This window comes from Myxocyprinus asiaticus, chromosome 34 (genome assembly GCF_019703515.2).
Source record: "Myxocyprinus asiaticus isolate MX2 ecotype Aquarium Trade chromosome 34, UBuf_Myxa_2, whole genome shotgun sequence".
In the NCBI taxonomy this organism is placed as follows: domain Eukaryota; kingdom Metazoa; phylum Chordata; class Actinopteri; order Cypriniformes; family Catostomidae; genus Myxocyprinus; species Myxocyprinus asiaticus.
In genome coordinates, this window is record NC_059377.1 from 40,609,205 (window position 1) to 40,621,795 (window position 12,591).

General features: G+C 39.2%; 1 pseudogene; it reads left to right on the top strand.

Moving 5' to 3' along the window:
- Window positions 1–9,668, top strand: LOC127424996 (exosome complex component RRP42-like; annotated as a pseudogene).
- The last annotated feature ends 2,923 nt before the right edge of the window (window positions 9,669–12,591 follow it).

Below are 12,591 nucleotides of genomic sequence, written 5' to 3' on the forward strand. Positions count from 1 at the left end.
ATGGAAGAGGATGTGAGGACTACAGACACATGCAGATCGAGACAGATGTAGTGTCAAACACTGATGGCTGTGCCAAAATCGTGTAAGTGATCTGGGGACTTTAATTGCTTGCTTACTTGTTGTGCAATACTTGTCACATATGTTCTTATGATGAATTATGTGTGTGTGTAATGTTTGACAGGGTCACACAGGTGTTCTTGTAGGAGTTAAGGCAGAGATTGGTAAACCTAAACCAATGGTACCAGATGAAGGTTATCTCGAGTTCTTTGTTGACTGGTGCGTGTAAAAAATCTTAAATTATATTTATCCGTGCATCTCACTAAATAGACATCAAACGCCCTTGATTTCAGCCATTCTGCAAAGCATAGACGCTGTGTGTGCACTTCAGTGCTACTCGGCATCCTGACAGTGTATGTCTTTAAAATGACTCTTAATGTTTGTTCTTATTTTGCTAGCTCGGCAAACGCCACCCCTTTTATTCAAAGTGACTTACAAATGAGAATAACACAAGAAGAAGCGATTATTCCAGGGGAGAAAATTATACAGGTAGTCGCTACCGTACTAAATGTGAATCGAGTACTAGGACAGGGTTCCCAGTGTCATGGAAATCTGGATGCTAAAATGTTTTTTTTTTCAGGCTTGTAAAAGTCATTGAAATCTCTATAGTAAATAAGATATTTTCTCATTTTTCTCTGCTGGATAATACTGATAATAATGAGCTAGATAGTGATGTAAGATTTGTCAGTGAATCGTTCCTTTTGGGTCATTTCTTTTCAATGAATTATTCAAAACGGTTTACAAATCGGTCTATATGATTGATCAAAATGTTTTTAAAAAATCTGTGTCCAGTTATCAAAAACACCTGTAGTCTGAGCCATAGCCTAGCGGGCTGCGCTCATGACATAATGCTGATGCATCACGCTTGTGAGGTCATTTTCCAATCCCATTCCCACTCTTCTCCCCTATCATTTCCTGCCACCTCTCCACTGTCCTCTTGCTAATAAAGCCAGAAAAGGCCAAAAAAATTATTATACATTTTGTTTTTTTAAACGCCTGTAAAAGTCATGGAAATTCATTGGTCAAAAAGGGTGGTGACCCTGCTAGAATAACACAGTGCCACATTAAAATACATTTAAAGCCGGTTTATACTTGTGTCTTTAACTTATGCTGTAGGCTCCGCTTAGTGGCCAACGCGGTAGTATTTTATTTATAGTTCTGCGTTGGTGTCTGTGTCCTTTTGTGAGTAGCCTACACAGCCAAAAATGCGTTTGTATTGAGAGAAAATGCCTTAATTTCTGAAACAACTGTAAATTTTATACATTAACAAAGGCAATGCAATTCTTGGATTCAAAAGTATTTATGACATTTTTGAAGTGTTAAAAAGTAAGTTCATTAAAGTATGCAGTATTTACAGTAGGAACGTGTTATTTATTATACATGTTGCCTAACATGAAGAGAGACATTATATCAGCCATATACTGTATGCTTGCTTTTAAGTTGCTTGAATAATAACAAATACATATTGTGGCATACTTTGTTGCTCCGTGCTGAAAAAACTATTCATATGAATCAATAACTGCTTGCTTGTCCAAAACACAATAGGTGTCATTTTAAAGCTCAGAATCTTTACAGAGCATATAGACAAAATAACTGACTCTTAACAGGTGCTTTTTTAATCTGCTGACAAATTAGAAGTATCATGTTTTCATAATTCATGAAATATGATTATTTACTGTATACAATGCGGTCAAAACATCATACAGATCGTAAAGGTCTTGTTGTAAACAGATGTGTAACTTCATGAACTGAACTGGGTGGAGGGGGGTAACAAAGAGGACCAATCACAGCTGTTGAGGTCAACGAAGGTCTATGATGCATTGTTAAATTTTTGAAGAGGTGCACGTTAGGCTACGGCGTAGGAGTGATAAAATTGCTTACTGAGTTATATGCAATTTTACAACTTTGTTCCCATGAAGACTTAACGCCAAAAAACAATGATTTAAACAACTTTACAGCTCAAATAATACTTGAGTTTGAACCTTTTAGGTTAAACATTTCCTGTTTCAGTGGCATACCCAGAATTAAAGGCTTATAACTCAACAACCAAAACAAGGAAGGTCAAGTGTTTGGTATCATTGTAAAGTAAACTTTTCAAATTTTTTAATAATATAGATCATTATACATTGTGTATGTGATAAAGCACTTGTTCATTTTTGGTCATAATGCATGCATGCATTAAAAAGTAGAGCTTCTAAGCTTTCAAACGATACCTATTTTGTGTTGATCAAAACTGTAGTTATTAGAACGGTTAACAGAAGATGCTTTTATAAAATTATAAGCTTCACATTTCTGCCTTTAAACCTTCCAAATATTGTCCCCATTGACTTCCATTGTAAGTGTCTCACTGTAACCTCGATTTTTGCTTTTTTTAAAGAAAAGGAGGGATGAGTCGAAACAAATTTTTCTGGTGATCAACATTATGCCACAAACGCCGTCATTGAGCTTAACTTGGATTGAACCCGGAACATTCCTCTAAGGATGTAATAGCACTATGGACATTAAATATTATGAAATATTGTGACGTCTTTTGAGAAATGATTGTATCTGCAGCTCCTGCAGTGTGACTGATACTTATTTGACGCCATATCTGTCACAATAAAAGCTGCGCTCTTCAACACATGGTGAGTGACAGATATTCAGTTGACCTCTTTTTTGCATTGGAAAATCCTTACAAAGCTCTCAGGAATTATGTTGAATTTATATCCATCTACTTTCCTGTTCCTAAACAGAATTCCTAAAGTGCACATATCTGAGGATGAGGAGGGTGGGAAGGAGATTGAGCTGTCAGATGACCCTTATGACTGCATGCGGCTCAATGTAGAGAACGTTCCTTGTATTGTGACCCTGTGCAAGGTATGGAGCACAGCCACGTCCTCTTCTGATTTAGCCATTTAAAAACATCATTATTAAAAACTGCGTGTTTGTGCCGGTCAGATTGGTCACAGGCATGTGTTGGACGTGACCCTGCTGGAGAAAGCGTGTTCAGTGGCCAGTCTGCTGATCTCAGTCATACACAGAAGGACGGTCACATGTGTGAGGAAGATAGGAGGGGGCAGTCTGGACCCAGAGAGCATCTTTGAAATGACAGAGGTCAGACTTATCACTCGCAGGCAACATGCTGTCTCTAAAGGTAGAGTTAGGGGCCGTTCACATGGAGCGCGTTTTTTTGTCTGCACTGTTTGTATGTAATTGTATGTTAAGATGCGCTAGACGGACATCGTGTCAACTTCAGCTTTTATTGACACTTGCGTTCTCTTCTATTCATTGTGCTACATCTAGCTTTTTTTACATGTCCATTCTGAATGGCCCCTTAGACTCTTGTCTAGATGAATACTGTATTCTGTATTTGTACAGTCCTTTTTTTTATGATGTATCTATTGACAAGGTTAGAACAGGCTGCTTTCTATTGAACATTTTACTAAAATAAAATCAGTACATCAGTGTCATTTAATGAGTATTATTAGAGTTATATTATTTTATATTATTGTACTATTATATTGGAGTATTAATAAGGGGTCCAACTTCTCTCTATCAGATGTGATTGGATTATTAAAAGTCTTTAAAAGTGTACATTTTAATATATAATGTAGCTGTAAGGGACACGTAACGCCATGCGAGAAGAAGACGTGTGATTGCGAGCTCTGCGCACTTTGCTAGTTTTTTAAGTATTTTCATGTTATAATCCGGTGAGATTCGATACACCCGGTTACATACTTGCTCTTTGAGGTAAACATGGCAAAGAAGTCAAAATCCTCAGAATCTGGAGACATTAAAAGACACTTATGTGCTCAAGTTGAAACCACTGGCGTGCCTGTGAACCGGGGACTCGATTTGGATGGCACGTCGGGAGATGAAATCCAACGTCAACTGTCCAACATCTCGGTGATGCTGATGAAGTTTGTTGCTGACTTGGAGGATCTCGTTGTAATACGTCGATCGATTACGGCGATGGAAACAAAATTCTCTGAGTTGGTCACAAGAGTGACGGATGTTGAGAGACGAATCGATTATCTGGAGTCTTCGGAAAGGGAATTATCCGCTAATCCGCCTGCGTCCAAAACAGACTTGGAACACATTTTGGAAAAACTTGAATATTTCGAAAATATCAACCGAAGGAATAACATGCGAATTGTTGGAATTCCTGAGCATGAAGAAGGCAGAGATATGGTGAAATTCCTTGACGAGCTCTTCCCGAGTCTGCTCGACATAACAGGACATAAACTGGAAATCGAGCGAGCTCACAGAGTCCCGGCTCGCAGATCTGCTGAGGGGGACAGGCCCCAATCAATTCTGGCCAAATTTTTGAGATCATCCGATAAAGATCTCGTGTTGTGCCAGGCGAGGAGCAAAGGAAAACTTTCTTGGAAGAATCACAATATTTTCTTGTTCCCTGACTTTGCAAATTCGACAAGAGAGTAACGCGATCGGTTCAAGGAATGTAAGAAACTCTTACATCAACAGAAGATCGCTTTTGCACTGATGTTCCCGGCCAAACTGAGAATAGACACCAAGGACAGCAGCAAAGTATTTACATGTCCAAAACTGGCACTCTCCTTCATAAATACATCGGAGTGAGTAAGCCATTTGATGTTTCTTATATTAGTGGACTGACTCGCTGTTTAGTGACTCGATTTTCTGAGGAAGCTGGGCGCCATTTTTGTTTCTTTTTGCGTTGGCTCCGCCTAGCGGCTGGAGTTTGTTTTGTAGAATGACACTTCCTTCAAGAAACTTTTGCATTGACGGAAGATCGCTTTTATACTGAAGTTCCCAGCCAGATTGAGAATGGACACTTTGGATGACCGCAAAATATCTACATGCTCACATAAAGGACGTCTTTTATAATGTTGTCGGACTGAGTAAGTCATGGTGTAGTTTTTTTTTTTTACACGGCCTCCGAGTGAACACACTTGCTGTAGTTCCATGAGAGGAGCTTAAAGAGTCTTTCCCACATGCTTCCCAGTCTATGACACACACACACACTCACTCTCTCACACACACACACACACACACACACACATATTGGTGCAGCTATCATTATGATGAATACACACCTGATCATCCGAGGAACAGGGATGCCTATTTTGTTTCTTTTCATGCTGGTTCCGCCTAGTGGCTGGAGCTTGTTTTGTGGAATAACACTGCTTCGGGACAGTTGTGGATGAATCTGTTCGTTCTTTGTGCTCCGGATGTTTGTTTTTGTGGAGTATTTTTAAGGGACATTAGAATGATTTCGTCATCTCTTGCACTTGTAACAGCCGGCTCACTGAACAATTGTTTGTCTGTCCGAGGAAACTGAACTGATTTATATAAGCTTAAGAAGTTGTTTTGTGGGGGAACACACCTTCAAGACAGTTCTGTGAATGAATCTACATGTTTTTTTGTGTTTATTCTGCCTGTTGGCTGGGGTCTGTTTTACAAAGTATTTTTTGTTATGTAATTTTGCCTCACAAAAATTGTGCAGAGGCACCGGACTTGAGCAATCCAACGGCAAAGTTGCCGCAGGGGTTCTCGCATGCGTACATGGACTCTTTGAGTTTAGAGGGATTGATGGCGGTTGGCGCTGTCGTGCGTGAGGTTAATGCGCACGTTTTTCTTTTTTCTGTTTGTTTTGTTCGGGGTTTGATTGTTGTACTATTGGGGAATGTGGTCTGTATAATTTTTTATGTATGATTTATTCTAGAATATATTTTTTTTAATATCTAAGTCCCTCATTTCATCTGTGGTGGATTGCTCAATTGGAAACATCTTAGTCTCAGATCACGCCACTGTGAGTTTAGAGGTGTTGCCACATACGGAGAAAAAGAAATCATACAGCTGGTGCTTTAATGTATCTCTTTTGCAAAATACTGATTTCCAACAAATGTTAAAGGCTGAAATCAATGTTTATATGGAGACCAACTGGTCCTTAGTATCCTCTGTGGGTGTGGCTTGGGAGGATTTAAGGCAGTTCTTAGGGGTCGGATCATACAGTATGCCTCATTCACCAAAAAAATCCAAAGCACGAGAACTTGTGGAGTTGGAAAAGAATATTAAAAGTGCCGAGGCAGAGCTGAAGAGCCGAATGTCAGCTGATGGCCTCAGAGAATTGACCCATTTGAAATACAGATATAATACTATTTTGTCGCGGAAAGTGGAGTTTTGGCTGTTCAGGGCAAGACAGTCATATCTTTATAGTTCCATGTCTTCGTCTACTGATGAAGATATTATAAACTTTGTGGAACCATTAGAACTCCTTAAATTGACGACTGAGCAAAAAAACTCTCTTGATTCTGAGATAAACTTGGAGGAGCTTGACGAGGTAATTAAGGCCTTGCCTACAGGCAAAGTTCCGGGGCCAGACGGTTTTGCCGCTGAATTGTTTAGATCCTGTGCTACAGAACTGGCTCCACTTTTGTTAGAAGTTTATACAGAATCTTTAAAGAATGGAAAGCTTCCTCCAACCATGACACAAGCCCGGATCAGTCTGATTCTTAAAAAGGACAAAGATCCAAGCAAGTGTAAGAGTTACCGTCCAATTTACCTGATCAAGCTAGATGTAAAAATTTTGTCAAAAATTTTGGCTAACTGATTAAGTTATGACATCTCTTATACATATAGAGCAGGTGGGGTTTATTCGGGGCAATAGCTCTTCTGATAACATCAGGCATTTCATCAATATCATGTGGTCAGTAGCGAATGATCAGTCTCCGGTCGCTGCCATCTCACTTGACGCCGAAAAGGCGTTTGATATGGTAGAATGGGATTATCTTTTTAAGATTTTGGAAATGTATGGGTTCGGAAGTACATTTATTGGTTGGAATAAGTTACTTTATAGACACCCTGTAGCAGCGGTGCAAACAAATGGATTAATTTCAGATTATTTTACTCTGAATAGGGGCACCTGGCAGGGTTGCCCTCTTACCCCATTATTGTTCTGTCTTGCCCTAGAACCATTAGCAGCTGCGATAAGAAAGGAGGATGATTTTCCAGGGGTGACAGCGGGAGGTGCGGCGCATAAGCTTCTGCTTTACGCAGATGATATTTTATTATTTGTCTCTGACCCTTCTAGATCTATGCCTTGCCTCCACAGAATTATTAACTCTTTTTCCAAGCTCTCAGGATACAAAGTCAATTGGTCTAAATCCGAAGCTTTTGCTCTGACAGCGTACTGTCCAGTAACTGCCTTCCATTGACCCAAACAGGGCATTAAGTATTTGGGCATTTTATTCCCAGCAAATTTGTCTGATTTAGTTAGAGTTAATTTTGACCCTTTAATAAAAAGGTTTTCGAGCGATGTGGGTAGGTGGGCTTCATTACATTTATCTATGATTGGGAAGGTTAATGTTGTTAAAATGAATTGTATTCCAAAATGTAACTACCTGCTACAATCTCTCCCTGTAGATATCCCCCTCTCTTATTTCAAGCAATTTGATAGCATAGTGAAGATTACATTTCAGTAAGCTGCATAGGCCGATTGACAAAGGTGGTCTAGGCCTACCCAAGATTTTGTTTTATTACTATGCGTTCAGTCTCAGACATTTGGCTCATTGGTCGCTTCCACCTGAGAGAGCCCCTCCCTGGTTTGGTATTGAACAGGAAGTTCTTGCCCCTATCTCTCCACTGCAAAGCCTCTCTATTAAACTAACTGGAGAAGTTAAGTCATCCCTCGTTATTTCGCATGTACACTCGGTATGGACAAAAGTGTCCAGAGTGTTTAAATCGGACATTTATTTAAATGTTGCCTCAAGCATATGGCAGAACCCAAGATTGTGTATCGGTAAGTCCTCTTTCTGCTGGTCGGAGTGGATTGGGAGGGGGGTTACTACACTTGGTAACCTATATGAGAGTGAAGTGTTGAAATCATTTGAAAATCTGGTTCAACATTTTGGGATCCCCAGATCTCAGTTTTATAGGTATTTACAACTGCGCCACCTGCTTTGTACTGTCTTTGGGACACACCCCCCTAAAGCAGCAGATACTCTAGGAGAGGTGATTACTGCTTTTGGAAAAGGTCATGAGGCATCAGTGTATTACTCCCTGTTAATTCAGAGTTTGGGGGACGGAGCTTTAACCTCTCTTAAGAGAGTATGGGAGAAAGACTTCAACTTGGTATTGGAGGAGGGAGTGTGGGCTAGGATTCTTAAAAACGTTAAGTCTGCATCTAGAGATGCAAGGGTGTGTCTTATGCAATTCAAAATTTTGCATAGATTCTATTGGACCCCCTCTAGATTGTATTGGCTTGGTCTTAAAGACACACTCACCTGCTGGCGATGCCAATCAGAGGATGGAGACACAACCCATTTTTTTGGTGGTGTGTTGAGATCCAGAAATTCTGGTTGAAGGTTCAGAGTTTTGTGTCTGACGTGGTAGGCACTCGGGTTTCGTTTTGCCCCAGACTTTGTGTTCTGGGCGATGGGGCGGTCATTGATGTGGGGGATAGTCATATGGAGAATTGGGTTCTGACCTGTGTGATGATCGCCAGGCTGGTTATTTTGAGAGGTTGGAGGTCAGTTGGTGCGCCCCCATGTCCGGAGTGGTGCACGGAGGTGGGGAGGGTGGCGGCTTATGAGGAGGTGTCATCGGGAAGACGGGGTGGCTTGGATTTGTTTATCCGGAAGTGGGGCAGGTATTTGGAGTTTTTGGAGGGCTCTTGGGTGGGGTGTGGAGAGAGTAGTGTAATATAGTTAGTATGATTATTATGTGTGTGTATGTATGTATGTGCGTGTATATGTATGTATGTGTATATATGTGTGTGTGTGTGTGTGTGTGTGTGTCTGTATGTATGTATGTTTGTGTGTGTGTGTATATATATATATATATATATATATATATATATATATATATATATATATATTTTTTTTTTTTTAATATATATATATTTATTTATGTTTGATCACAGGGTTGTTTTTGGGGGGGCGGGGCTGGGGAGGGGGGTTTGTGGGGTTTAAATGTTGTTTTTATTTATATATGTTTTGCATCTTGTTATTGTATGATTTAATAAAAAAAAATTTATTACAAAAAAATATATATAATGTAGCTCTGTTTCACTCCAAGTTGTGTAGAAAGTCTGTGCAAAACTAGTTTTTAATGTCTTTGCAAATAAAATACAACTGGTTTTACATTAAAAAGTAAACTAAATAGAGGTTGTCTCAATTTTAATGAATGGGTTAGCATTTATATATAAGAATTTGTTTGTGTGTGTGTGTGTGAGTGTGTGTGTGTGAGTGTGTGTGTGGGTGGGTTTGAGTGGTTTACGAGGACATTTTTTTAGGTTACAAACTGGTAATTACAAGGGTATTATGCTATAAATGTGGTTTATGAGGACATTTCTAGTGTCCCCATAATTCAAATCACTTAAACATACTAAACGATGTTTTATTGAAAGTGTAAAAATGCAGAACGTTTTCTGTGAGGGTTAGGTTTAGGGGATATAATCTATAGTTTGTACAGTATAAAAATCATTATGTCTATGGAGAGTCCTCATAATGATAGCTGCACCAACGTGTGTGTGTGTGTGTGTGTGTGTGTGTGTGTGTGTGTGTGTGTCATAGACTGGGAAGCATGAGGGAAAGACTCTTCATAAAGAAGAAATTCTTGGCAAAAAACGACAGAAAGTGGGATTCTTGTAACATCCTGTTCCCTCAAACTTGTACCTCCTTTTTTATTTCAAATAAATGCCTTTCAGTTTTGTATGAAGTTTCCCATGTCTCATTGTTTTATAACCTCAACACTATTCAGAGCATATTGGAACATTTTCCCCTAATGCAAAATTATATAACTGCTGTTTTGATTTTTCTTTTATTTTTTCCAGTTGTCCTATCATGACGTCAGAAATGTATGACTAAAGATTTAAAGTGAAGTGGCCAGAGACATTTTACAGAAATGACAGAATGCTTGACATCCGGAGCACTTTAGAACATAAGAACATTTTCAAAAAAAGTTTAGTGCTGCTGTTAATAGCTGCTTTTGATGTTTTCTCCCCATTTTAAAAGTAATAAATAATTATATAATCATTTAATTTAATTTGATTGTATTTTACTTTATATTACTATAATTATTTATACTACAAATATAGTAAAATAATATTAAGATTTACGCATTTCTATTTCATAACAAAAGTCCATCAAAATGAAACTATTTAAAGTTTTATTCATTTAATTTTGCTAAAAATATTTTATTAAATTGAAATGCGTGAATCTTAAAAATAGGCTAAAAGGGGGGCCTACATAGCACAGCGAGTATTGACGCTGACTACCACCCCTGGAGTCGCGAGTTCGAGCACCAGCTAGGTCTCCTAAGCAACCAAATTGGCCCGGTTGCTAGGGAGGGTAGAGTCACATGGGGTAACCTCCTCGTGGTCGTGATTAGTGGTTCTCGCTCTCAATGGGGCGTGTGGTAAGTTTTGTGTGGATCACGGAGAGTAGCATGAGCCTCCACATGCTGTGAGTCTCCGCGATGTCATGCACAACGAGCCACGTGATAAGATGCACGGATTGACGGTCTCGGAAGCGGAGGCAACTGAGACTTGTCCTCCGCCACCCGGATTGAGGTGAGTAACCGTGCCACCATGAGGACCTACTAAGTAGTGGGAATTGGGCATTCCAAACTGGGAGAAAAGGGGATAAAAAAATAATTAAAAGAAAATAGGCTAAAATATTTTTTGAGTGTAACTGTACCATGGTACTGTGATATTATTCCATGGTACAATATGATTACCATATTCAAATACTACGGTTTTGCATGGTACTCCTAAGTACATCAAAGAATAATAGTGTTGTATGATGAACAATAGTACCTTGCAAACATCAGGGTCTAGTATATGAATATTTTTATAATATTGTACTTAATAGGGGGCCTGGGTAGCTCAGTGAGTATTGACGCTGACTACCACCACTGGAGTCGCAGGTTTGAATCCTGAGTGACTCCAGCCAGGTCTCCTAAGCAACCAAACTGGCCCGGTTGCTGGGGAGGGTAGAGTCACATGGGGTAACCTCCTCGTGGTCACTATAATGTGGTTCGCTCTCGGTGGGGCGTGTGGTGAGTTGTGCGTGGATGCTGTGGAGAATAGCGTGAAGCCTCCACACATGCTATGTCTCCGCGGTAACGTGCTCAACAAGTCACGTGATAAGATGCGCGGATTGATGGTCTCAGACGCGGAGACAACTGAGATTCGTCCTCCGCCACCCGGATTGAGGCGAGTCACTACGCCACCACGAGGACTTAGAGCGCATTGGAAATTGGGCATTCCAAATTGGGGAAAAAAGCTGAGAATATCACACACACAAAAAAAAAAATATTGTACTTAATACTTTACATGTAAAACGTTTTTTTTCCCAGAAAGATTAGTCTCTGAAGAATTTTTTTTTTTTTTTGACATATAGAATGTGATACAAAAGATAAAATCCCAAACAGGTCTTTTGTCTCGAGTAAGAGTCAAGCTATATTGAAATAATTCAAATATTTCATCAGAAGCATGCAACGTGAACTGCAATAAAAAAAAAAGGATTTTTGCTCCTTGTTTAATTTACTTAAAATGAACTAAAGCAACACAATTCTAGAACATTTGGTCAACTTAATTTCATTGCGTTTTATTCGTTGAAATTTGTAAAAATGAAAGTTCACTTAATCCATTTGAGTTGAGACTACATAAATACTTTTTGTGTTGTTAATGTAGCATTGATGAAATTGGGCGGGAGATTTCCATTTCCCAGCACTCCCTATGTGACTGGATAGGGAGAGTAAATGATAAAATTAAGTGTTATGTGTTTTTGTACAAGATGAGTATAAAGGGGGTACTTGTTAGCGTTTATTGTCTTATTATGTTGAGATTTAGAAGAGCTTCTGTTATGTTGGAGTTTTGGGGGGTTACCATCATGGTGAAGAGTGGAGCTTGAGCTAACGATGAGGACAGATAGATTTCGCACATGTCATTTATTGCTTGCTTCATTGAGCAAATGCTCTGCTAACATTAGCATAGTTACTTGTAGTGCTTCCAACCAGAATATACTGTATTTAGCGTACTAACATTCACTATCACTAGTTAGTCCATTAAGAACTATTAGATTTATTTGAGTTACATTGACACGTCTAATTTTGTTGGGTTTACCCAATTCAACTAGGTTCTTTCTACATAAAGTGCTTGTGTTGAGATTACATAGTAATTTTAAGTTAAGAAAACTCATTTGAAACACTTAGAACCTTTGTCCACGATTGAATTTTTTTTTTGAGTGTACAGAAAGTACACAGTTTTTTTTCTTTGTACTGTGTGTGCATCAGTATCCGGCTGGATGAGTTTGGATTTGCCACGTGTCGTCTGAGGCGGATCTGTGCGGTCAGAACTCAAACAGCTGCTGTGAGTCTGGATGGATTCCAACCCATAATAGTTTTGCTACAAAATGCATCCAAAACAAACAGCACCAATCACTGCACAGATACCGATATACATGAGGAGTATGCAGAATTGAATTGCACACGTGACATCTGTCCTGAACAAACCTTTATAAAATTGGCAGGAGGCTCCAGGGTTCAGTTATAATTGTTTACTTGGCAATC